This window comes from Andrographis paniculata, unplaced genomic scaffold (genome assembly GCF_009805555.1).
Source record: "Andrographis paniculata isolate CXL003 unplaced genomic scaffold, ASM980555v1 Contig70END, whole genome shotgun sequence".
NCBI lineage: Eukaryota > Viridiplantae > Streptophyta > Magnoliopsida > Lamiales > Acanthaceae > Andrographis > Andrographis paniculata.
Window position 1 is genome coordinate 3558492 of NW_026137607.1, and position 19742 is coordinate 3578233.

Sequence of the window (19742 nt, forward strand, 5' to 3'; positions counted from 1 at the left end):
CCCGGGCTTGAGCGTTATGTTTCTTACTTTCAGACGCCTCGGCCCTATTTTACCCGTAGGGTAGGAATAACCTTTTGATTTCTCGACGCCGAGACCCGGCTGGGGCTGGGTCCCGCGTAGCGCAGTAATTCCGTCCGTAAGTGTGAGGACAACGGAAGGAGAGTCCCCCGCGGCCGAACCTGACGTACTGCCGTGGCGGTCGGCCGCCGCGAAGAAGACGAGATGGAACGCCGGCCGTGGGAGGCGGCGTAACTAGCTTGGGCGGGCATTCCCTAGCGGGTGCGATCATACCAGCACGAACGCACCCGGATCCCATCTCTCGGCCCTATTTTACCCGTAGGGTAGGCATTCCTTTTCGATTTCTCGACGCCGAGACCGGTGCTGGGGCTGGGTCCTACGTAGCGCGTTCGAGAGTAATTCCGTCCGTAAGTGTTGCACCGCTGGGAAGTCCTCGTGTTGCACCCCTCTTTTTGCCCCCGGGCTTGAGCGTTCTGTCCTTACTTTCAGACGCCCCGGCCCTACTTTACCCGTCGGGTAGGCTATAACGTTTTGATTTCTCGACGCCGAGACCCGGGCTGGGGCTGGGTCCCGCGTAGCGCAGTAATTCCGTCCGTACGTGTGAGGACAACGGAGGGAGAGTCCCCCGCGGCCGAACCTGAGGTACTACCGTGGCGCGTCGGCCGCCGCAAAGAAGGCGAGATGGAACGCCGGCCGCGGGAGGCGCCATAACTAGGTTGGGCGCGCATTACCTAGCGGGTGCGATCATACCAGCACTAACGCACCGGATCCCATCAGAACTCCGAAGTTAAGCGTGCTTGGGCGAGAGTAGTACTAGGATGGGTGACCCCCTGGGAAGTCCTCGTGTTGCACCCCTCTTTTTTGCCCCCGGGCTTGAGCGTTATGTTTCTTACTTTCAGACGCCTCGGCCTATTTTATTTTACCCGTAGGGTAGGAATAACCTTTTGATTTCTCGACGCCGAGACCCGGGCTGGGGCTGGGTCCCGCGTAGCGCAGTAATTCCGTCCGTAAGTGTGAGGACAACGGAAGGAGAGTCCCCCGCGGCCGAACCTGACGTACTGCCGTGGCGGTCGGCCGCCGCGAAGAAGACGAGATGGAACGCCGGCCGTGGGAGGCGGCGTAACTAGCTTGGGCGGGCATTCCCTAGCGGGTGCGATCATACCAGCACGAACGCACCGGATCCCATCTCTCGGCCCTATTTTACCCGTAGGGTAGGCATTCCTTTTCGATTTCTCGACGCCGAGACCGGTGCTGGGGCTGGGTCCTACGTAGCGCGTTCGAGAGTAATTCCGTCCGTAAGTGTTGCACCGCTGGGAAGTCCTCGTGTTGCACCCCTCTTTTTGCCCCCGGGCTTGAGCGTTCTGTCCTTACTTTCAGACGCCCCGGCCCTACTTTACCCGTCGGGTAGGCTATAACGTTTTGATTTCTCGACGCCGAGACCCGGGCTGGGGCTGGGTCCCGCGTAGCGCAGTAATTCCGTCCGTACGTGTGAGGACAACGGAGGGAGAGTCCCCCGCGGCCGAACCTGAGGTACTACCCGTGGCGCGTCGGCCGCCGCAAAGAAGGCGAGATGGAACGCCGGCCGCGGGAGGCGCCATAACTAGGTTGGGCGCGCATTACCTAGCGGGTGCGATCATACCAGCACTAACGCACCGGATCCCATCAGAACTCCGAAGTTAAGCGTGCTTGGGCGAGAGTAGTACTAGGATGGGTGACCCCCTGGGAAGTCCTCGTGTTGCACCCCTCTTTTTTGCCCCGGGCTTGAGCGTTATGTTTCTTACTTTCAGACGCCTCGGCCCTATTTTACCCGTAGGGTAGGAATAACCTTTTGATTTCTCGACGCCGAGACCCGGGCTGGGGCTGGGTCCCGCGTAGCGCAGTAATTCCGTCCGTAAGTGTGAGGACAACGGAAGGAGAGTCCCCCGCGGCCGAACCTGACGTACTGCCGTGGCGGTCGGCCGCCGCGAAGAAGACGAGATGGAACGCCGGCCGTGGGAGGCGGCGTAACTAGCTTGGGCGGGCATTCCCTAGCGGGTGCGATCATACCAGCACGAACGCACCGGATCCCATCTCTCGGCCCTATTTTAACCCGTAGGGTAGGCATTCCTTTTCGATTTCTCGACGCCGAGACCGGTGCTGGGGCTGGGTCCTACGTAGCGCGTTCGAGAGTAATTCCGTCCGTAAGTGTTGCACCGCTGGGAAGTCCTCGTGTTGCACCCCTCTTTTTGCCCCCGGGCTTGAGCGTTCTGTCCTTACTTTCAGACGCCCCCGGCCCTACTTTACCCGTCGGGTAGGCTATAACGTTTTGATTTCTCGACGCCGAGACCCGGGCTGGGGCTGGGTCCCGCGTAGCGCAGTAATTCCGTCCGTACGTGTGAGGACAACGGAGGGAGAGTCCCCCGCGGCCGAACCTGAGGTACTACCGTGGCGCGTCGGCCGCCGCAAAGAAGGCGAGATGGAACGCCGGCCGCGGGAGGCGCCATAACTAGGTTGGGCGCGCATTACCTAGCGGGTGCGATCATACCAGCACTAACGCACCGGATCCCATCAGAACTCCGAAGTTAAGCGTGCTTGGGCGAGAGTAGTACTAGGATGGGTGACCCCCTGGGAAGTCCTCGTGTTGCACCCCTCTTTTTTGCCCCCGGGCTTGAGCGTTATGTTTCTTACTTTCAGACGCCTCGGCCCTATTTTACCCGTAGGGTAGGAATAACCTTTTGATTTCTCGACGCCGAGACCCGGGCTGGGGCTGGGTCCCGCGTAGCGCAGTAATTCCGTCCGTAAGTGTGAGGACAACGGAAGGAGAGTCCCCCGCGGCCGAACCTGACGTACTGCCGTGGCGGTCGGCCGCCGCGAAGAAGACGAGATGGAACGCCGGCCGTGGGAGGCGGCGTAACTAGCTTGGGCGGGCATTCCCTAGCGGGTGCGATCATACCAGCACGAACGCACCGGATCCCATCTCTCGGCCCTATTTTACCCGTAGGGTAGGCATTCCTTTTCGATTTCTCGACGCCGAGACCGGTGCTGGGGCTGGGTCCTACGTAGCGCGTTCGAGAGTAATTCCGTCCGTAAGTGTTGCACCGCTGGGAAGTCCTCGTGTTGCACCCCTCTTTTTGCCCCCGGGCTTGAGCGTTCTGTCCTTACTTTCAGACGCCCCGGCCCTACTTTACCCGTCGGGTAGGCTATAACGTTTTGATTTCTCCGACGCCGAGACCCGGGCTGGGGCTGGGTCCCGCGTAGCGCAGTAATTCCGTCCGTACGTGTGAGGACAACGGAGGGAGAGTCCCCCGCGGCCGAACCTGAGGTACTACCGTGGCGCGTCGGCCGCCGCAAAGAAGGCGAGATGGAACGCCGGCCGCGGGAGGCGCCATAACTAGGTTGGGCGCGCATTACCTAGCGGGTGCGATCATACCAGCACTAACGCACCGGATCCCATCAGAACTCCGAAGTTAAGCGTGCTTGGGCGAGAGTAGTACTAGGATGGGTGACCCCCTGGGAAGTCCTCGTGTTGCACCCCTCTTTTTTTGCCCCCGGGCTTGAGCGTTATGTTTCTTACTTTCAGACGCCTCGGCCCTATTTTACCCGTAGGGTAGGAATAACCTTTTGATTTCTCGACGCCGAGACCCGGGCTGGGGCTGGGTCCCGCGTAGCGCAGTAATTCCGTCCGTAAGTGTGAGGACAACGGAAGGAGAGTCCCCCGCGGCCGAACCTGACGTACTGCCGTGGCGGTCGGCCGCCGCGAAGAAGACGAGATGGAACGCCGGCCGTGGGAGGCGGCGTAACTAGCTTGGGCGGGCATTCCCTAGCGGGTGCGATCATACCAGCACGAACGCACCCGGATCCCATCTCTCGGCCCTATTTTACCCGTAGGGTAGGCATTCCTTTTCGATTTCTCGACGCCGAGACCGGTGCTGGGGCTGGGTCCTACGTAGCGCGTTCGAGAGTAATTCCGTCCGTAAGTGTTGCAACCGCTGGGAAGTCCTCGTGTTGCACCCCTCTTTTTGCCCCCGGGCTTGAGCGTTCTGTCCTTACTTTCAGACGCCCCGGCCCTACTTTACCCGTCGGGTAGGCTATAACGTTTTGATTTCTCGACGCCGAGACCCGGGCTGGGGCTGGGTCCCGCGTAGCGCAGTAATTCCGTCCGTACGTGTGAGGACAACGGAGGGAGAGTCCCCCGCGGCCGAACCTGAGGTACTACCGTGGCGCGTCGGCCGCCGCAAAGAAGGCGAGATGGAACGCCGGCCGCGGGAGGCGCCATAACTAGGTTGGGCGCGCATTACCTAGCGGGTGCGATCATACCAGCACTAACGCACCGGATCCCATCAGAACTCCGAAGTTAAGCGTGCTTGGGCGAGAGTAGTACTAGGATGGGTGACCCCCTGGGAAGTCCTCGTGTTGCACCCCTCTTTTTTGCCCCCGGGCTTGAGCGTTATGTTTCTTACTTTCAGACGCCTCGGCCCTATTTTACCCGTAGGGTAGGAATAACCTTTTGATTTCTCGACGCCGAGACCCGGGCTGGGGCTGGGTCCCGCGTAGCGCAGTAATTCCGTCCGTAAGTGTGAGGACAACGGAAGGAGAGTCCCCCGCGGCCGAACCTGACGTACTGCCGTGGCGGTCGGCCGCCGCGAAGAAGACGAGATGGAACGCCGGCCGTGGGAGGCGGCGTAACTAGCTTGGGCGGGCATTCCCTAGCGGGTGCGATCATACCAGCACGAACGCACCGGATCCCATCTCTCGGCCCTATTTTACCCGTAGGGTAGGCATTCCTTTTCGATTTCTCGACGCCGAGACCGGTGCTGGGGCTGGGTCCTACGTAGCGCGTTCGAGAGTAATTCCGTCCGTAAGTGTTGCACACCGCTGGGAAGTCCTCGTGTTGCACCCCTCTTTTTGCCCCCGGCTTGAGCGTTCTGTCCTTACTTTCAGACGCCCCGGCCCTACTTTACCCGTCGGGTAGGCTATAACGTTTTGATTTCTCGACGCCGAGACCCGGGCTGGGGCTGGGTCCCGCGTAGCGCAGTAATTCCGTCCGTACGTGTGAGGACAACGGAGGGAGAGTCCCCCGCGGCCGAACCTGAGGTACTACCGTGGCGCGTCGGCCGCCGCAAAGAAGGCGAGATGGAACGCCGGCCGCGGGAGGCGCCATAACTAGGTTGGGCGCGCATTACCTAGCGGGTGCGATCATACCAGCACTAACGCACCGGATCCCATCAGAACTCCGAAGTTAAGCGTGCTTGGGCGAGAGTAGTACTAGGATGGGTGACCCCCTGGGAAGTCCTCGTGTTGCACCCCTCTTTTTTGCCCCCGGGCTTGAGCGTTATGTTCTTACTTTCTTGACAGACGCCTCGGCCCTATTTTACCCGTAGGGTAGGAATAACCTTTTGATTTCTCGACGCCGAGACCCGGGCTGGGGCTGGGTCCCGCGTAGCGCAGTAATTCCGTCCGTAAGTGTGAGGACAACGGAAGGAGAGTCCCCCGCGGCCGAACCTGACGTACTGCCGTGGCGGTCGGCCGCCGCGAAGAAGACGAGATGGAACGCCGGCCGTGGGAGGCGGCGTAACTAGCTTGGGCGGGCATTCCCTAGCGGGTGCGATCATACCAGCACGAACGCACCGGATCCCATCTCTCGGCCCTATTTTACCCGTAGGGTAGGCATTCCTTTTCGATTTCTCGACGCCGAGACCGGTGCTGGGGCTGGGTCCTACGTAGCGCGTTCGAGAGTAATTCCGTCCGTAAGTGTTGCACCGCTGGGAAGTCCTCGTGTTGCACCCCTCTTTTTGCCCCCGGGCTTGAGCGTTCTGTCCTTACTTTCAGACGCCCCGGCCCTACTTTACCCCGTCGGGTAGGCTATAACGTTTTGATTTCTCGACGCCGAGACCCGGGCTGGGGCTGGGTCCCGCGTAGCGCAGTAATTCCGTCCGTACGTGTGAGGACAACGGAGGGAGAGTCCCCCGCGGCCGAACCTGAGGTACTACCGTGGCGCGTCGGCCGCCGCAAAGAAGGCGAGATGGAACGCCGGCCGCGGGAGGCGCCATAACTAGGTTGGGCGCGCATTACCTAGCGGGTGCGATCATACCAGCACTAACGCACCGGATCCCATCAGAACTCCGAAGTTAAGCGTGCTTGGGCGAGAGTAGTACTAGGATGGGTGACCCCCTGGGAAGTCCTCGTGTTGCACCCCTCTTTTTTGCCCCCGGGCTTGAGCGTTATGTTTCTTACTTTCAGACGCCTCGGCCCTATTTTTACCCGTAGGGTAGGAATAACCTTTTGATTTCTCGACGCCGAGACCCGGGCTGGGGCTGGGTCCCGCGTAGCGCAGTAATTCCGTCCGTAAGTGTGAGGACAACGGAAGGAGAGTCCCCCGCGGCCGAACCTGACGTACTGCCGTGGCGGTCGGCCGCCGCGAAGAAGACGAGATGGAACGCCGGCCGTGGGAGGCGGCGTAACTAGCTTGGGCGGGCATTCCCTAGCGGGTGCGATCATACCAGCACGAACGCACCGGATCCCATCTCTCGGCCCTATTTTACCCGTAGGGTAGGCATTCCTTTTCGATTTCTCGACGCCGAGACCGGTGCTGGGGCTGGGTCCTACGTAGCGCGTTCGAGAGTAATTCCGTCCGTAAGTGTTGCACCGCTGGGAAGTCCTCGTGTTGCACCCCTCTTTTTGCCCCCGGGCTTGAGCGTTCTGTCCTTACCCGTCGGGTAGGCTATAACGTTTTGATTTCTCGACGCCGAGACCCGGGCTGGGGCTGGGTCCCGCGTAGCGCAGTAATTCCGTCCGTACGTGTGAGGACAACGGAGGGAGAGTCCCCCGCGGCCGAACCTGAGGTACTACCGTGGCGCGTCGGCCGCCGCAAAGAAGGCGAGATGGAACGCCGGCCGCGGGAGGCGCCATAACTAGGTTGGGCGCGCATTACCTAGCGGGTGCGATCATACCAGCACTAACGCACCGGATCCCATCAGAACTCCGAAGTTAAGCGTGCTTGGGCGAGAGTAGTACTAGGATGGGTGACCCCCTGGGAAGTCCTCGTGTTGCACCCCTCTTTTTTTGCCCCCGGGCTTGAGCGTTATGTTTCTTACTTTCAGACGCCTCGGCCCTATTTTACCCGTAGGGTAGGAATAACCTTTTGATTTCTCGACGCCGAGACCCGGGCTGGGGCTGGGTCCCGCGTAGCGCAGTAATTCCGTCCGTAAGTGTGAGGACAACGGAAGGAGAGTCCCCCGCGGCCGAACCTGACGTACTGCCGTGGCGGTCGGCCGCCGCGAAGAAGACGAGATGGAACGCCGGCCGTGGGAGGCGGCGTAACTAGCTTGGGCGGGCATTCCCTAGCGGGTGCGATCATACCAGCACGAACGCACCGGATCCCATCTCTCGGCCCTATTTTACCCGTAGGGTAGGCATTCCTTTTCGATTTCTCGACGCCGAGACCGGTGCTGGGGCTGGGTCCTACGTAGCGCGTTCGAGAGTAATTCCGTCCGTAAGTGTTGCAACCGCTGGGAAGTCCTCGTGTTGCACCCCTCTTTTTGCCCCCGGGCTTGAGCGTTCTGTCCTTACTTTCAGACGCCCCGGCCCTACTTTACCCGTCGGGTAGGCTATAACGTTTTGATTTCTCGACGCCGAGACCCGGGCTGGGGCTGGGTCCCGCGTAGCGCAGTAATTCCGTCCGTACGTGTGAGGACAACGGAGGGAGAGTCCCCCGCGGCCGAACCTGAGGTACTACCGTGGCGCGTCGGCCGCCGCAAAGAAGGCGAGATGGAACGCCGGCCGCGGGAGGCGCCATAACTAGGTTGGGCGCGCATTACCTAGCGGGTGCGATCATACCAGCACTAACGCACCGGATCCCATCAGAACTCCGAAGTTAAGCGTGCTTGGGCGAGAGTAGTACTAGGATGGGTGACCCCCTGGGAAGTCCTCGTGTTGCACCCCTCTTTTTTGCCCCCGGGCTTGAGCGTTATGTTTCTTACTTTCAGACGCCTCGGCCCTATTTTACCCGTAGGGTAGGAATAACCTTTTGATTTCTCGACGCCGAGACCCGGGCTGGGGCTGGGTCCCGCGTAGCGCAGTAATTCCGTCCGTAAGTGTGAGGACAACGGAAGGAGAGTCCCCCGCGGCCGAACCTGACGTACTGCCGTGGCGGTCGGCCGCCGCGAAGAAGACGAGATGGAACGCCGGCCGTGGGAGGCGGCGTAACTAGCTTGGGCGGGCATTCCCTAGCGGGTGCGATCATACCAGCACGAACGCACCGGATCCCATCTCTCGGCCCTATTTTACCCGTAGGGTAGGCATTCCTTTTCGATTTCTCGACGCCGAGACCGGTGCTGGGGCTGGGTCCTACGTAGCGCGTTCGAGAGTAATTCCGTCCGTAAGTGTTCACCGCTGGGAAGTCCTCGTGTTGCACCCCTCTTTTTGCCCCCGGGCTTGAGCGTTCTGTCCTTACTTTCAGACGCCCCGGCCCTACTTTACCCGTCGGGTAGGCTATAACGTTTTGATTTCTCGACGCCGAGACCCGGGCTGGGGCTGGGTCCCGCGTAGCGCAGTAATTCCGTCCGTACGTGTGAGGACAACGGAGGGAGAGTCCCCCGCGGCCGAACCTGAGGTACTACCGTGGCGCGTCGGCCGCCGCAAAGAAGGCGAGATGGAACGCCGGCCGCGGGAGGCGCCATAACTAGGTTGGGCGCGCATTACCTAGCGGGTGCGATCATACCAGCACTAACGCACCGGATCCCATCAGAACTCCGAAGTTAAGCGTGCTTGGGCGAGAGTAGTACTAGGATGGGTGACCCCCTGGGAAGTCCTCGTGTTGCACCCCTCTTTTTTGCCCCGGGCTTGAGCGTTATGTTTCTTACTTTCAGACGCCTCGGCCCTATTTTACCCGTAGGGTAGGAATAACCTTTTGATTTCTCGACGCCGAGACCCGGGCTGGGGCTGGGTCCCGCGTAGCGCAGTAATTCCGTCCGTAAGTGTGAGGACAACGGAAGGAGAGTCCCCCGCGGCCGAACCTGACGTACTGCCGTGGCGGTCGGCCGCCGCGAAGAAGACGAGATGGAACGCCGGCCGTGGGAGGCGGCGTAACTAGCTTGGGCGGGCATTCCCTAGCGGGTGCGATCATACCAGCACGAACGCACCGGATCCCATCTCTCGGCCCTATTTTACCCGTAGGGTAGGCATTCCTTTTCGATTTCTCGACGCCGAGACCGGTGCTGGGGCTGGGTCCTACGTAGCGCGTTCGAGAGTAATTCCGTCCGTAAGTGTTGCACCCGCTGGAAGTCCTCGTGTTGCACCCCTCTTTTTGCCCCCGGGCTTGAGCGTTCTGTCCTTACTTTCAGACGCCCCGGCCCTACTTTAACCCGTCGGGTAGGCTATAACGTTTTGATTTCTCGACGCCGAGACCCGGGCTGGGGCTGGGTCCCGCGTAGCGCAGTATTTCCGTCCGTACGTGTGAGGACAACGGAGGGAGAGTCCCCCCGCGGCCGAACCTGAGGTACTACCGTGGCGCGTCGGCCGCCGCAAGAAGGCGAGATGGAACGCCGGCCGCGGGAGGCGCCATAACTAGGTTGGGCGCGCATTACCTAGCGGGTGCGATCATACCAGCACTAACGCACCGGATCCCATCAGAACTCCGAAGTTAAGCGTGCTTGGGCGAGAGTAGTACTAGGATGGGTGACCCCCCTGGGAAGTCCTCGTGTTGCACCCCTCTTTTTTGCCCCCGGGCTTGAGCGTTATGTTTCTTACTTTCAGACGCCTCGGCCCTATTTTACCCGTAGGGTAGGAATAACCTTTGATTTCTCGACGCCGAGACCCGGGCTGGGGCTGGGTCCCGCGTAGCGCAGTAATTCCGTCCGTAAGTGTGAGGACAACGGAAGGAGAGTCCCCCGCGGCCGAACCTGACGTACTGCCGTGGCGGTCGGCCGCCGCGAAGAAGACGAGATGGAACGCCGGCCGTGGGAGGCGGCGTAACTAGCTTGGGCGGGCATTCCCTAGCGGGTGCGATCATACCAGCACGAACGCACCGGATCCCATCTCTCGGCCCTATTTTAACCCGTAGGGTAGGCATTCCTTTTCGATTTCTCGACGCGCGCCGAGACCGGTGCTGGGGCTGGGTCCTACGTAGCGCGTTCGAGAGTAATTCCGTCCGTAAGTGTTGCAACCGCTGGGAAGTCCTCGTGTTGCACCCCCTCTTTTTGCCCCCGGGCTTGAGCGTTCTGTCCTTACTTCAGACGCCCCGGCCCTACTTTACCCTCGGGTAGGCTATAACGTTTTGATTTCTCGACGCCGAGACCCGGGCTGGGGCTGGGTCCCGCGTAGCGCAGTAATTCCGTCCGTACGTGTGAGGACAACGGAGGGAGAGTCCCCCGCGGCCGAACCTGAGGTACTACCGTGGCGCGTCGGCCGCCGCAAAGAAGGCGAGATGGAACGCCGGCCGCGGGAGGCGCCATAACTAGGTTGGGCGCGCATTACCTAGCGGGTGCGATCATACCAGCACTAACGCACCGGATCCCATCAGAACTCCGAAGTTAAGCGTGCTTGGGCGAGAGTAGTACTAGGATGGGTGACCCCCTGGGAAGTCCTCGTTTTGCACCCTCTTTTTTTTGCCCCCGGGCTTGAGCGTTATGTTTCTTACTTTCAGACGCCTCGGCCTATTTTACCCGTAGGGTAGGAATAACCTTTTGATTTCTCGACGCCGAGACCCGGGCTGGGGCTGGGTCCCGCGTAGCGCAGTAATTCCGTCCGTAAGTGTGAGGACAACGGAAGGAGAGTCCCCCGCGGCCGAACCTGACGTACTGCCGTGGCGGTCGGCCGCCGCGAAGAAGACGAGATGGAACGCCGGCCGTGGGAGGCGGCGTAACTAGCTTGGGCGGGCATTCCCTAGCGGGTGCGATCATACCAGCACGAACGCACCGGATCCCATCTCTCGGCCCTATTTTACCCGTAGGGTAGGCATTCCTTTTCGATTTCTCGACGCCGAGACCGGTGCTGGGGCTGGGTCCTACGTAGCGCGTTCGAGAGTAATTCCGTCCGTAAGTGTTGCACCGCTGGGAAGTCCTCGTGTTGCACCCCTCTTTTTGCCCCCGGGCTTGAGCGTTCTGTCCTTACTTTCAGACGCCCCGGCCCTACTTTACCCGTCGGGTAGGCTATAACGTTTTGATTTCTCGACGCCGAGACCCGGGCTGGGGCTGGGTCCCGCGTAGCGCAGTAATTCCGTCCGTACGTGTGAGGACAACGGAGGGAGAGTCCCCCGCGGCCGAACCTGAGGTACTACCGTGGCGCGTCGGCCGCCGCAAAGAAGGCGAGATGGAACGCCGGCCGCGGGAGGCGCCATAACTAGGTTGGGCGCGCATTACCTAGCGGGTGCGATCATACCAGCACTAACGCACCGGATCCCATCAGAACTCCGAAGTTAAGCGTGCTTGGGAGAGAGTAGTACTAGGATGGGTGACCCCCTGGGAAGTCCTCGTGTTGCACCCTCTTTTTTGCCCCCGGGCTTGAGCGTTATGTTTCTTACTTTCAGACGCCTCGGCCCTATTTTACCCGTAGGGTAGGAATAACCTTTTGATTTCTCGACGCCGAGACCCGGGCTGGGGCTGGGTCCCGCGTAGCGCAGTAATTCCGTCCGTAAGTGTGAGGACAACGGAAGGAGAGTCCCCCGCGGCCGAACCTGACGTACTGCCGTGGCGGTCGGCCGCCGCGAAGAAGACGAGATGGAACGCCGGCCGTGGGAGGCGGCGCGTAACTAGCTTGGGCGGGCATTCCCTAGCGGGTGCGATCATACCAGCACGAACGCACCGGATCCCATCTCTCGGCCCTATTTTACCCGTAGGGTAGGCATTCCTTTTCGATTTCTCGACGCCGAGACCGGTGCTGGGGCTGGGTCCTACGTAGCGCGTTCGAGAGTAATTCCGTCCGTAAGTGTTGCACCGCTGGGAAGTCCTCGTGTTGCACCCCTCTTTTGCCCCCGGGCTTGAGCGTTCTGTCCTTACTTTCAGACGCCCCGGCCCTACTTTACCGTCGGGTAGGCTATAACGTTTTGATTTCTCGACGCCGAGACCCGGGCTGGGGCTGGGTCCCGCGCAGTAGCAGTAATTCCGTCCGTACGTGTGAGGACAACGGAGGGAGAGTCCCCCGCGGCCGAACCTGAGGTACTACCGTGGCGCGTCGGCCGCCGCAAAGAAGGCGAGATGGAACGCGGCGCGGGAGGCGCCATAACTAGGTTGGGGCGCATTACTAGCGGGTGCGATCATACCAGCACTAACGCACGGATCCCATCAGAACTCCGAAGTTAGCGTGCTTGGGCGAGAGTAGTACTAGGATGGTGACCCCTGGGAAGTCCGTGTTGCCCCCTCTTTTTGCCCCGGGCTTGAGCGTTATGTTTCTTACTTTCAGACGCCTCGGCCTATTTTACCCGTAGGGTAGGAATAACCTTTTGATTTCTCGACCGCCGAGACCCGGCTGGGGCTGGGTCCCGCGTAGCGCAGTAATTCCGTCCGTAAGTGTGAGGACAACGGAAGGAGAGTCCCCCGCGGCCGACCTGCGTACTGCCGTGGCGGTCGGCCGCCGCGAAGAAGACGAGATGGAACGCCGGCCGTGGGAGGCGGCGTAACTAGCTTGGGCGGGCATTCCCTAGCGGGTGCGATCATACCAGCACGAACGCACCGGATCCCATCTCTCGGCCCTTTTTACCCGTAGGGTAGGCATCCTTTCGATTTCTCGACGCCGAGACCGGTGCTGGGGCGGGTCCTACGTAGCGCGTTCGAGAGTAATTCCGTCCGTAAGTGTTGCACCGCTGGGAAGTCCTCGTGTTGCACCCCTCTTTTTGCCCCCGGGCTTGAGCGTTCTGTCCTTACTTTCAGACGCCCCGGCCCTACTTTACCCGTCGGGTAGGCTATAACGTTTTGATTTCTCGACGCCGAGACCCGGGCTGGGGCTGGGTCCCGCGTAGCGCAGTAAGTAATTCCGTCCGTACGTGTGAGGACAACGGAGGGAGAGTCCCCCGCGGCCGAACCTGAGGTACTACCGTGGCGCGTCGGCCGCCGCAAAGAAGGCGAGAGATGGAACGCCGGCCGCGGGAGGCGCCATAACTAGGTTGGGCGCGCATTACCTAGCGGGTGCGATCATACCAGCACTAACGCACCGGATCCCATCAGAACTCCGAAGTTAAGCGTGCTTGGGCGAGAGTAGTACTAGGATGGGTGACCCCCTGGGAAGTCCTCGTGTTGCACCCTCTTTTTGCCCCGGGCTTGAGCGTTATGTTTCTTACTTTCAGACGCCTCGGCCCTATTTTACCCGTAGGGTAGGAATAACCTTTTGATTTCTCGACGCCGAGACCCGGGCTGGGGCTGGGTCCCGCGTAGCGCAGTAGTAGTAATTCCGTCCGTAAGTGTGAGGACAACGGAAGGAGAGTCCCCCGCGGCCGAACCTGACGTACTGCCGTGGCGGTCGGCCGCCGCGAAGAAGACGAGATGGAACGCCGGCCGTGGGAGGCGGCGTAACTAGCTTGGGCGGGCATTCCCTAGCGGGTGCGATCATACCAGCACGAACGCACCGGATCCCATCTCTCGGCCCTATTTTACCCGTAGGGTAGGCATTCCTTTTCGATTTCTCGACGCCGAGACCGGTGCTGGGGCTGGGTCCTACGTAGCGCGTTCGAGAGTAATTCCGTCCGTAAGTGTTGCACCGCTGGGAAGTCCTCGTGTTGCACCCCTCTTTTTGCCCCCGGGCTTGAGCGTTCTGTCCTTACTTTCAGACGCCCCGGCCCTACTTTACCCGTCGGGTAGGCTATAACGTTTTGATTTCTCGACGCCGAGACCCGGGCTGGGGCTGGGTCCCGCGTAGCGCAGTAATTCCGTCCGTACGTGTGAGGACAACGGAGGGAGAGTCCCCGCGGCCGAACCTGAGGTACTACCGTGGCGCGTCGGCCGCCGCAAAGAAGGCGAGATGGAACGCCGGCCGCGGGAGGCGCCATAAACTAGGTTGGGGCGCGCATTACCTAGCGGGTGCGATCATACCAGCACTAACGCACCGGATCCCATCAGAACTCCGAAGTTAAGCGTGCTTGGGCGAGAGTAGTACTAGGATGGGTGACCCCCTGGGAAGTCCTCGTGTTGCACCCTCTTTTTTGCCCCCGGGCTTGAGCGTTATGTTTCTTACTTTCAGACGCCTCGGCCCTATTTTACCCGTAGGGTAGGAATAACCTTTTGATTTCTCGACGCCGAGACCCGGGCTGGGGCTGGGTCCCGCGTAGCGCAGTAGTCAGTAATTCCGTCCGTAAGTGTGAGGACAACGGAAGGAGAGTCCCCCGCGGCCGAACCTGACGTACTGCCGTGGCGGTCGGCCGCCGCGAAGAAGACGAGATGGAACGCCGGCCGTGGGAGGCGGCGTAACTAGCTTGGGCGGGCATTCCCTAGCGGGTGCGATCATACCAGCACGAACGCACCGGATCCCATCTCTCGGCCCTATTTTACCCGTAGGGTAGGCATTCCTTTTCGATTTCTCGACGCCGAGACCGGTGCTGGGGCTGGGTCCTACGTAGCGCGTTCGAGAGTAATTCCGTCCGTAAGTGTTGCACCGCTGGGAAGTCCTCGTGTTGCACCCCTCTTTTTGCCCCCGGGCTTGAGCGTTCTGTCCTTACTTTCAGACGCCCGGCCCTACTTTACCCGTCGGGTAGGCTATAACGTTTTGATTTCTCGACGCCGAGACCCGGGCTGGGGCTGGGTCCCGCGTAGCGCAGTAATTCCGTCCGTACGTGTGAGGACAACGGAGGGAGAGTCCCCCGCGGCCGAACCTGAGGTACTACCGTGGCGCGTCGGCCGCCGCAAAGAAGGCGAGATGGAACGCCGGCCGCGGGAGGCGCCATAACTAGGTTGGGCGCGCATTACCTAGCGGGTGCGATCATACCAGCACTAACGCACCGGATCCCATCAGAACTCCGAAGTTAAGCGTGCTGGGCGAGAGAGTAGTACTAGGATGGGTGACCCCTGGGAAGTCCTCGTGTTGCACCCCTCTTTTTTGCCCCCGGGCTTGAGCGTTATGTTTCTTACTTTCAGACGCCTCGGCCCTATTTTACCCGTAGGGTAGGAATAACCTTTTGATTTCTCGACGCCGAGACCCGGGCTGGGGCTGGGTCCGCGTTAGCGCAGTAATTCCGTCCGTAAGTGTGAGGACAACGGAAGGAGAGTCCCCCGCGGCCGAACCTGACGTACTGCCGTGGCGGTCGGCCGCCGCGCGAAGAAGACGAGATGGAACGCGGCCGTGGGAGGCGGCGTAACTAGCTTGGGCGGGCATTCCCTAGCGGGTGCGATCATACCAGCACGAACGCACCGGATCCCATCTCTCGGCCCTATTTTACCCGTAGGGTAGGCATTCCTTTTCGATTTCTCGACGCCGAGACCGGTGCTGGGGCTGGGTCCTACGTAGCGCGTTCGGAGTAATTCCGTCCGTAAGTGTTGCACCGCTGGGAAGTCCTCGTGTTGCACCCCTCTTTTTGCCCCCGGGCTTGAGCGTTCTGTCCTTACTTTCAGACGCCCGGCCCTACTTTACCCGTCGGGTAGGCTATAACGTTTTGATTTCTCGACGCCGAGACCCGGGCTGGGGCTGGGTCCCGCGTAGCGCAGTTAGTAATTCCGTCCGTACGTGTGAGGACAACAGGGAGGGAGAGTCCCCCGCGGCCGAACCTGAGGTACTACCGTGGCGCGTCGGCCGCCGCAAAGAAGGCGAGATGGAACGCCGGCCGCGGGAGGCGCCATAACTAGGTTGGGCGCGCATTACCTAGCGGGTGCGATCATACCAGCACTAACGCACCGGATCCCATCAGAACTCCGAAGTTAAGCGTGCTTGGGCGAGAGTAGTACTAGGATGGGTGACCCCCTGGGAAGTCCTCGTGTTGCACCCCTCTTTTTTGCCCCGGGCTTGAGCGTTATGTTTCTTACTTTCAGACGCCTCGGCCCTATTTTACCCGTAGGGTAGGAATAACCTTTTGATTTCTCGACGCCGAGACCCGGGCTGGGGCTGGGTCCCGCGTAGCGCAGTAATTCCGTCCGTAAGTGTGAGGACAACGGAAGGAGAGTCCCCCGCGGCCGAACCTGACGTACTGCCGTGGCGGTCGGCCGCCGCGAAGAAGACGAGATGGAACGCCGGCCGTGGGAGGCGGCGTAACTAGCTTGGGCGGGCATTCCCTAGCGGGTGCGATCATACCAGCACGAACGCACCGGATCCCATCTCTCGGCCTATTTTACCCGTAGGGTAGGCATTCCTTTTCGATTTCTCGACGCCGAGACCGGTGCTGGGGCTGGGTCCTACGTAGCGCGTTCGAGAGTAATTCCGTCCGTAAGTGTTGCACCGCTGGGAAGTCCTCGTGTTGCACCCCTCTTTTTGCCCCGGGCTTGAGCGTTCTGTCCTTACTTTCAGACGCCCCGGCCCTACTTTACCCGTCGGGTAGGCTATAACGTTTTGATTTCTCGACGCCGAGACCCGGGCTGGGGCTGGGTCCCGCGTAGCGCAGTAATTCCGTCCGTACGTGTGAGGACAACGGAGGGAGAGTCCCCCGCGGCCGAACCTGAGGTACTACCGTGGCGCGTCGGCCGCCGCAAAGAAGGCGAGATGGAACGCCGGCCGCGGGAGGCGCACATAACTAGGTTGGGCGCGCATTACCTAGCGGGTGCGATCATACCAGCACTAACGCACCGGATCCCATCAGAACTCCGAAGTTAAGCGTGCTTGGGCGAGAGAGTAGTACTAGGATGGGTGACCCCCTGGGAAGTCCTCGTGTTGCACCCTTTTTTGCCCCGGGCTTGAGCGTTATGTTTCTTACTTTCAGACGCCTCGGCCCTATTTTACCCGTAGGGTAGGAATAACCTTTTGATTTCTCGACGCCGAGACCGGGCTGGGGCTGGGTCCCGCGTTAGCGCAGTAATTCCGTCCGTAAGTGTGAGGACAACGGAAGGAGAGTCCCCCGCCGAACCTGACGTACTGCCGTGGCGGTCGGCCGCCGCGAAGAAGACGAGATGGAACGCCGGCCGTGGGAGGCGGCGTAACTAGCTTGGGGGGCATTCCCTAGCGGGTGCGATCATACCAGCACGAACGCACCGGATCCCATCTCTCGGCCCTATTTTACCGTAGGGTAGGCATTCCTTTTCGATTTCTCGACGCCGAGACCGGTGCTGGGGGGGTCCTACGTAGCGCGTTCGAGAGTAATTCCGTCCGTAAGTGTTGCACCGCTGGGAAGTCCTCGTGTTGCACCCCTCTTTTTGCCCCCGGGCTTGAGCGTTCTGTCCTTACTTTCAGACGCCCCGGCCCTACTTTACCCGTCGGGTAGGCTATAACGTTTTGATTTCTCGACGCCGAGACCCGGGCTGGGGCTGGGTCCCGCGTAGCGCAGTAATTCCGTCCGTACGTGTGAGGGACAACGGAGGGAGAGTCCCCCGCGGCCGAACCTGAGGTACTACCGTGGCGCGTCGGCCGCCGCAAAGAAGGCGAGATGGAACGCCGGCCGCGGGAGGCGCCATAACTAGGTTGGGCGCGCATTACTAGCGGGTGCGATCATACCAGCACTAACGCACCGGATCCATCAGAACTCCGAAGTTAAGCGTGTTGGGGCGAGAGTAGTACTAGGATGGGTGACCCCTGGGAAGTCCTCGTGTTGCACCCCTCTTTTGCCCCCGGGCTTGAGCGTTATGTTTCTTACTTTCAGACGCCTCGGCCCTATTTTACCGTAGGGTAGGAATAACCTTTTGATTTCTCGACGCCGAGACCCGGGCTGGGGCTGGGTCCCGCGTAGCGCAGTAATTCCGTCCGTAAGTGTGAGGACAACGGAAGGAGAGTCCCCCGCGGCCGAACCTGACGTACTGCCGTGGCGGTCGGCCGCCGCGAAGAAGACGAGATGGAACGCCGGCCGTGGGAGGCGGGCGTAACTAGCTTGGGCGGGGCATTCCCTAGCGGGTGCGATCATACCAGCACGAACGCACGGATCCCATCTCTCGGCCCTATTTTACCCGTAGGGTAGGCATTCCTTTTCGATTTCTCGACGCCGAGACCGGTGCTGGGGCTGGGTCCTACGTAGCGCGTTCGAGGAGTAATTCGTCGTCCGTAAGTGTTGCACCGCTGGGAAGTCCTCGTGTTGCACCCCTCTTTTTGCCCCCGGGCTTGAGCGTTCTTGTCCTTACTTTCAGACGCCCCGGCCCTACTTTACCCGTCGGGTAGGCTATAACGTTTTGATTTCTCGACGCCGAGACCCGGGCGGGGCTGGGTCAGCGTCGAGCAGCGCAGCAGTAATTCCGTCCGTACGTGTGAGGACAACGGAGGGAGAGTCCCCGCGGCCGAACCTGAGGTACTACCGTGGCGCGTCGGCCGCCGCAAAGAAGGCGAGATGGAACGCCGGCCGCGGGAGGCGCCCATAACTAGGTTGGGCGCGCATTACCTAGCGGGTGCGATCATACCAGCACTAACGCACCGGATCCCATCAGAACTCCGAAGTTAAGCGTGCTTGGGCGAGAGTAGTACTAGGATGGGTGACCCCCTGGGAAGTCCTCGTGTTGCACCCCTCTTTTTTGCCCCCGGGCTTGAGCGTTATGTTTCTTACTTTCAGACGCCTCGGCCTATTTTACCCGTAGGGTAGGAATAACCTTTTGATTTCTCGACGCCGAGACCCGGGCTGGGGCTGGGTCCCGCGTAGCGCAGTAATTCCGTCCGTAAGTGTGAGGACAACGGAAGGAGAGTCCCCCGCGGCCGAACCTGACGTACTGCCGTGGCGGTCGGCCGCCGCGAAGAAGACGAGATGGAACGCCGGCCGTGGGGGGGCGGCGTAACTAGCTTGGGCGGGCATTCCCTAGCGGGTGCGATCATACCAGCACGAACGCACCGGATCCCATCTCTCGGCCCTATTTTACCCGTAGGGTAGGCATTCCTTTTCGATTTCTCGACGCGAGAGACGGTGCTGGGGCTGGGTCCTACGTAGCGCGTTCGAGAGTAATTCCGTCCGTAAGTGTTGCACCGCTGGGAAGTCCTCGTGTTGCACCCCTCTTTTTGCCCCCGGGCTTGAGCGTTCTGTCCTTACTTTCAGACGCCCCGGCCCTACTTTACCCGTCGGGTAGGCTATAACGTTTTGATTTCTCGACGCGAGACCCGGGCTGGGGCTGGGTCCCGCGTTTAGCGAGTAGTAATTCCGTCCGTACGTGTGAGGACAACGGAGGGAGAGTCCCCCGCGGCCGAACCTGAGGTACTACCGTGGCGCGTCGGCGCCGCCGCAAAGAAGGCGAGATGGAACGCCGGCCGCGGGAGGCGCCATAAACTAGGTTGGGCGCGCATTACTAGCGGGTGCGATCATACCAGCACTAACGCACCGGATCCCTCAGAACTCCGAAGTTAAGCGTGCTTGGGCGAGAGTAGTACTAGGATGGGTGACCCCCTGGGAAGTCCTCGTGTTGCACACCCTCTTTTTGCCCCCGGGCTTGAGCGTTATGTTTCTTACTTTCAGACGCCTCGGCCCTATTTTACCCGTAGGGTAGGAATAACTTTTGATTTCTCGACGCGAGACCCGGGCTGGGGCTGGGTCCCGCGTAGCGCAGTAATTCCGTCCGTAAGTGTGAGGACAACGGAAGGAGAGTCCCCGCGGCCGAACCTGACGTACTGCCGTGGCGGTCGGCCGCGCGAAGAAGACGAGATGGAACGCCGGCCGTGGGAGGCGGCGTAACTAGCTTGGGCGGGCATTCCCTAGCGGGTGCGATCATACCAGCACGAAC

At 60.8% G+C, this 19742-nt stretch overlaps 21 non-coding genes and 1 pseudogene across 21 annotated transcripts; all 22 read left to right on the forward strand.

Annotated features, from left to right (window-relative positions):
• Positions 1 to 754: 754 nt before the first annotated feature.
• On the forward strand, positions 755 to 873 carry LOC127264629 (5S ribosomal RNA). The gene has a single exon (XR_007841811.1). It is a non-coding gene; the product is annotated as a 5S ribosomal RNA (ribosomal RNA).
• A 770-nt stretch (positions 874 to 1643) lies between these two features.
• Positions 1644 to 1762, forward strand: LOC127264631 (5S ribosomal RNA). Its single transcript, XR_007841812.1, has one exon. It is a non-coding gene; the product is annotated as a 5S ribosomal RNA (ribosomal RNA).
• A 766-nt stretch (positions 1763 to 2528) lies between these two features.
• LOC127264632 (5S ribosomal RNA) lies at positions 2529 to 2647 on the forward strand. Its single transcript, XR_007841813.1, has one exon. It is a non-coding gene; the product is annotated as a 5S ribosomal RNA (ribosomal RNA).
• A 766-nt stretch (positions 2648 to 3413) lies between these two features.
• LOC127264633 (5S ribosomal RNA) lies at positions 3414 to 3532 on the forward strand. Its single transcript, XR_007841814.1, has one exon. It is a non-coding gene; the product is annotated as a 5S ribosomal RNA (ribosomal RNA).
• Positions 3533 to 4300: 768 nt separating this feature from the next.
• Positions 4301 to 4419, forward strand: LOC127264634 (5S ribosomal RNA). The gene has a single exon (XR_007841815.1). It is a non-coding gene; the product is annotated as a 5S ribosomal RNA (ribosomal RNA).
• Positions 4420 to 5185: 766 nt separating this feature from the next.
• Positions 5186 to 5304, forward strand: LOC127264635 (5S ribosomal RNA). The gene has a single exon (XR_007841816.1). It is a non-coding gene; the product is annotated as a 5S ribosomal RNA (ribosomal RNA).
• Positions 5305 to 6074: 770 nt separating this feature from the next.
• Positions 6075 to 6193, forward strand: LOC127264636 (5S ribosomal RNA). The gene has a single exon (XR_007841817.1). It is a non-coding gene; the product is annotated as a 5S ribosomal RNA (ribosomal RNA).
• Positions 6194 to 6933: 740 nt separating this feature from the next.
• LOC127264637 (5S ribosomal RNA) lies at positions 6934 to 7052 on the forward strand. Its single transcript, XR_007841818.1, has one exon. It is a non-coding gene; the product is annotated as a 5S ribosomal RNA (ribosomal RNA).
• A 767-nt stretch (positions 7053 to 7819) lies between these two features.
• On the forward strand, positions 7820 to 7938 carry LOC127264638 (5S ribosomal RNA). Its single transcript, XR_007841819.1, has one exon. It is a non-coding gene; the product is annotated as a 5S ribosomal RNA (ribosomal RNA).
• Positions 7939 to 8702: 764 nt separating this feature from the next.
• On the forward strand, positions 8703 to 8821 carry LOC127264640 (5S ribosomal RNA). Its single transcript, XR_007841821.1, has one exon. It is a non-coding gene; the product is annotated as a 5S ribosomal RNA (ribosomal RNA).
• A 765-nt stretch (positions 8822 to 9586) lies between these two features.
• On the forward strand, positions 9587 to 9706 carry LOC127264592 (5S ribosomal RNA). Its single transcript, XR_007841778.1, has one exon. It is a non-coding gene; the product is annotated as a 5S ribosomal RNA (ribosomal RNA).
• Positions 9707 to 10475: 769 nt separating this feature from the next.
• Positions 10476 to 10594, forward strand: LOC127264580 (5S ribosomal RNA). Its single transcript, XR_007841766.1, has one exon. It is a non-coding gene; the product is annotated as a 5S ribosomal RNA (ribosomal RNA).
• Positions 10595 to 11359: 765 nt separating this feature from the next.
• On the forward strand, positions 11360 to 11478 carry LOC127264594 (5S ribosomal RNA). Its single transcript, XR_007841780.1, has one exon. It is a non-coding gene; the product is annotated as a 5S ribosomal RNA (ribosomal RNA).
• A 761-nt stretch (positions 11479 to 12239) lies between these two features.
• LOC127264603 (5S ribosomal RNA) lies at positions 12240 to 12352 on the forward strand (annotated as a pseudogene).
• A 761-nt stretch (positions 12353 to 13113) lies between these two features.
• LOC127264578 (5S ribosomal RNA) lies at positions 13114 to 13232 on the forward strand. Its single transcript, XR_007841764.1, has one exon. It is a non-coding gene; the product is annotated as a 5S ribosomal RNA (ribosomal RNA).
• A 769-nt stretch (positions 13233 to 14001) lies between these two features.
• On the forward strand, positions 14002 to 14120 carry LOC127264579 (5S ribosomal RNA). The gene has a single exon (XR_007841765.1). It is a non-coding gene; the product is annotated as a 5S ribosomal RNA (ribosomal RNA).
• A 770-nt stretch (positions 14121 to 14890) lies between these two features.
• Positions 14891 to 15009, forward strand: LOC127264601 (5S ribosomal RNA). The gene has a single exon (XR_007841786.1). It is a non-coding gene; the product is annotated as a 5S ribosomal RNA (ribosomal RNA).
• A 770-nt stretch (positions 15010 to 15779) lies between these two features.
• LOC127264641 (5S ribosomal RNA) lies at positions 15780 to 15898 on the forward strand. The gene has a single exon (XR_007841822.1). It is a non-coding gene; the product is annotated as a 5S ribosomal RNA (ribosomal RNA).
• Positions 15899 to 16661: 763 nt separating this feature from the next.
• Positions 16662 to 16782, forward strand: LOC127264595 (5S ribosomal RNA). The gene has a single exon (XR_007841781.1). It is a non-coding gene; the product is annotated as a 5S ribosomal RNA (ribosomal RNA).
• Positions 16783 to 17536: 754 nt separating this feature from the next.
• LOC127264600 (5S ribosomal RNA) lies at positions 17537 to 17653 on the forward strand. Its single transcript, XR_007841785.1, has one exon. It is a non-coding gene; the product is annotated as a 5S ribosomal RNA (ribosomal RNA).
• A 773-nt stretch (positions 17654 to 18426) lies between these two features.
• Positions 18427 to 18545, forward strand: LOC127264642 (5S ribosomal RNA). The gene has a single exon (XR_007841823.1). It is a non-coding gene; the product is annotated as a 5S ribosomal RNA (ribosomal RNA).
• A 770-nt stretch (positions 18546 to 19315) lies between these two features.
• On the forward strand, positions 19316 to 19433 carry LOC127264597 (5S ribosomal RNA). Its single transcript, XR_007841783.1, has one exon. It is a non-coding gene; the product is annotated as a 5S ribosomal RNA (ribosomal RNA).
• The last annotated feature ends 309 nt before the right edge of the window (positions 19434 to 19742 follow it).